Source organism: Quercus robur, chromosome 3, assembly GCF_932294415.1.
Source record: "Quercus robur chromosome 3, dhQueRobu3.1, whole genome shotgun sequence".
NCBI lineage: Eukaryota > Viridiplantae > Streptophyta > Magnoliopsida > Fagales > Fagaceae > Quercus > Quercus robur.
The window spans coordinates 49391825-49396043 of NC_065536.1; positions in this window are offsets into that span (position 1 = coordinate 49391825).

Genomic DNA, 4219 nt, shown 5'->3' on the forward strand with positions numbered 1-4219 from the left:
AATAAAAGAAAATGTACTGATAGTGTTGTATATCCAAAAGAGTTAGTTTTCTCTTGTGTGTGTTAAAATAGTTAATATTCTTAAAAAAAAAAAAAAAAAAGGGAGGACGCACCAATATGGCTAGAAGGCTAAGATAGACAAGGACTACGTATGTCTTGTATGGCAACAAAGACGTTTTATAGCCGCCATTTGTCGCCACAAAATTTCTGAGTATGGGGCCTTAATTTGCGTGCATATTCAGGCAAAACAAAGCTCCACGCCGTAGAACAAAACTCTTTCATTAAATAGTTTGGCATAACTATGAAGCTTACCAGACGTTTGATGTACTTGCATGCATGCACGGCTATTTAGCATGGAACTGCTAGAGTGCTAAGGGGAAGGAAGGAGGAGTACATGCAATGACGAAGAAAGTTATGACTAATTCAGCGGAGGCAACTGAAGCATTAACACTTAGTAAATGGAGAGAAAGAAGCGTGAAACGAAGTTGCATTTGAGGGAGATAAGATATATGTGCTTTCCACGTAATTCTTTTCACTATTTTTCCTCCTTCACCTGAAATTTTAACACTATCAAAAACAAAAACTATGGAAGTGGTATGAAATCCTGTTCAACAAGTGAATTTGGAGCAGTGTGGAGATCGTGAATGATATTGGAGGCTTTTTGTCATCATTCTCTTGCGAGCAAGCTCTCTTCACTCTATAAGGTTGAATTTATTCAACCATGTGTTGGCTTTATTCCGTGTCAAATTTGCTTATAATTCAGCAATTAGATACCTTGTATTTAGGTGGGAACATGTAAGGGTTGTGTGTAAAAGAGTGTGAAGAATTCAAGTGTGTGTGCAATCAAGAGCATTCTCGTGATTGGAACTCGTGAGTGACTTGCGATTGGAACTCGTGAGTGACTCGGGATTGATGACTCGCCAAAGTGCCACATGTGTGAAGCATGCAGGAAGTTGAAGGGTCATGACAGCTGGAGCACTAGAGGACAAAAAGGACAATCTGACCAGTTAGTTATTTTGCGACTGAAACTCGCGACTTGTCCCAGTTGCGAGTGAATCTCCAGAACCCCCTGTTTTTGTAGAAAATGTCTTTTCACATTCCTCACATACCTTACTATAAATACCCTAATATCCACGAAATGTAGAGAGTTTTTTAGAGAGAATTTTGAGAGATAAACCATAGAGAAAAACAAGATTGACTCATCTACAATCTTAGACATTTGATTCTTTAAATTCATCTACTCTCACCATCTCCATTGTCATACCCTTAAGAGGATACTTAGCCAAATCCTTACCTCACCATACTCATATTAGTGAGAGGCCAAATCCTTAGCCAAATCCTTACCTCACCATACTCATATTAGTGAGAAGGTTATTTGGTGCTTAAGAAGCAGTTCAGAGAGGACGAATTCATTCGGTTGATGCAATGGGCTTATTGAGGGATCTTGAAAGTTAGAGAAGACACGGTTAGGCTTAACCTTGTTAGAGCAAGAAACTTGAAGGGCTTAAGTGTATCGGGTAGATTAGGCTTGGAGGGTCTTTTGCTATTCATGTATCCCAACTGATTTTCTAGTGAATCATTTTACCGCTTGGAGGGCGGTGGAGAGGTTTTTCGCTGAGTTATTCTATTTCCTCTTCGATAACACGTGTCGGTGCTATCTTTGTGTTTGCATCTCTCTAACCCTTACTCTTGCCTTTTAATTGTTGCTGTAGATGTGATTAATTATGGTTTAGAGTAGTTTGTTTATTTGGGTATAGCTTGTACTTATCATTCTGCAACTATATTGTTTAGGTATAAGCTTGTGTTGGTTATTTTGAAATTGGGGGTCTAAACATTAATTAGTGTTTTACACATCAAGTGAACTTTCACACTCTTTAGTTGGGTTAGTACGCAAGAGAAAAATAAAGTGGGACTATCTATCCACTAGTGGGAAAAATGGGCATTTATCCATAATTTACGAACTATACAGCAAAATACTCCTATTTTGAAATTATTTAGCAAAATGTTCCTATTTTTAAACTCGATTTTAACAAAATCGAGTTCTGTGTAAAACTTAATATCCTCAAAATTAAGTTCTATATATATTTTTAAGTGGAACTCGACATTAGAAATGCCGAGTTCCACTTAAATTTTCAAAAAAATTAAAATGGCAAAATATGCATAAAACTTAATGTCGAGTTCCACCTGTAACTCAATTTTGTTAAAATCGAGTTTAAAAAACATGGGCATTTTGCTAAATAGTTTCAAAACATGGGCATTTTACTGAATAGTTTGTAAGTTATGGGCAAATGTCCATTTTTCCCTGGCTAGGACCTTTCAAGGACGATTGGTTAACATATTAAAAGTTTTAGAATTGGAATACAACGCAACAACCATTAAACTAGCCTTAGAGTACTAGCATCTGGTGTGGTAAATACTAAATATTTGGCATTTGGCATTTAGCACACCAAACACCAAAAAACCTCATACATAAGATGTTTTAAATGCTAATACATTTAAAATGAATGAAAAATATCATTCCAAATTTGGAACTATATGGACACCTATGCTAAAAAATAAAATAGTTTTCTTTTTTTTAATTCTTTTTCTCTTTGCTCTCATTATTTATTCTATTTTTTCTCACTTCTCTCACTCACGCATCTCTCTCTCTCTCTCACTCACGCATCTCTCTCTCTCTCTCTCTCTCTCTCTCTCTCTCTCTCTCTCTCTCTCTCTCTCTCTCAAGTTGTCTATCTTTGCCACAATGATCTCCACCCTTAATCGATCTCGCCAAGCACCAATCTCACCATGGTTTCTACTTCGCCTAAAGCCACTCATCGCGATGGTGGCTCTATTCTCATGGATTCTCTTCATTCTCATTTCTCTCCAATGGCGGTGATAGGTGGGTGGGCGTTGGTTTCTGGTTGCTGGGCTGTGTATATTGGTTTTATTGGTGGCGGTGATAGGTTTTGTTGGTCATTTGTGGGCTGTGGGTTGCTAGGTTTTGTGGGTCGTTAGATTTTCTGGTGGGTTAGCATTTATTTTGGTAGTTTTGGGCTAATTTCGGTTGGTTGATTTTTTATTTATCTCTTCTTCTTCTTTTTTGGGAGTTTTGTGTTGATTTTGGATTTTTTTTAATATTTTATATATATATATATATATATATATATATATTTATAAAAGTAGTATTAGGTGGTGGTGGGTTTGTAGTGCTTGTGGTTGGTGGGTTGTGTGTGTTGGTGGTGGGTTATACCTTTAGGTAGGGGTGGCAATTCGTATTCGTGGGTTGGGTTCATGTCGTGTCGAGCCATGAGTATTCGACTATATGAGTTGTCCCGAACCTGATTTGTTTAGTAAACATGTCAAAAATCCTCAACTTTAACACAACTGGTTTATTAAACAAGTCGACCTAATACGACACATTTAACCTATTTAATTAACAAGTCATGTAAAGGTCAATACAAATAACCCATTTAAGAACATGTACCTAACTTGAATAATTTGTTATTAATTCCCATATATCTAAAATTAAAATATAATTACAACCATAAATATAGCAATAAACATATACTTAAAACCATAAATTAAGCAATAATAACAAAATAATAATGACAAAAACTAATATTCTTATAAGCTAAACGGGTCAAATAGGTTATCATGTTTTTTTTTTAAGAAACCAAACTCAAAGTCTGGGCATTTTTTGGAAAATCAGAAAACAAAATACACAGGGTTTAGTGAACATCAAAGATAGCCAAGGGAGCAATGTCAGATGGCAAGTCTTCAATCCATGCTTGAAACACATCTCCATTTTTGGCTTTTTTAGCTAGAGCATCTGCTACCCTATTACAAGATCTTTTAACATGCTTGAATTCAACTTTTGAAAGGTGAGAGGCAAACACTATAATGTCATTGATTAGATTGCCGTATGGGGCCTCACTTGCTCCATCGTTGTTTATGGCTTGGATCACTGTCAACGAGTCTCCTTCAAAAGTGACTTCTTGAATACCGACTTCATATGCAAATTTCACTGCTCGTCTACACGCCATTGCTTCGACCTCCAGGACTGAGTTAGGAAGAGGGATGCGCTTTGACATGGCTGCTATCACTTCTCCATTTCTATCACGGATGATCATGCCCACACCAGCCGAGTGAGAATTGTTGAAGACAGTACCATCAAAATTTGCTTTGAAGTGTTAGGAGCTCGGGGGGCACCAGGAGTGTTGAAGTAGCCATGGGAGTGC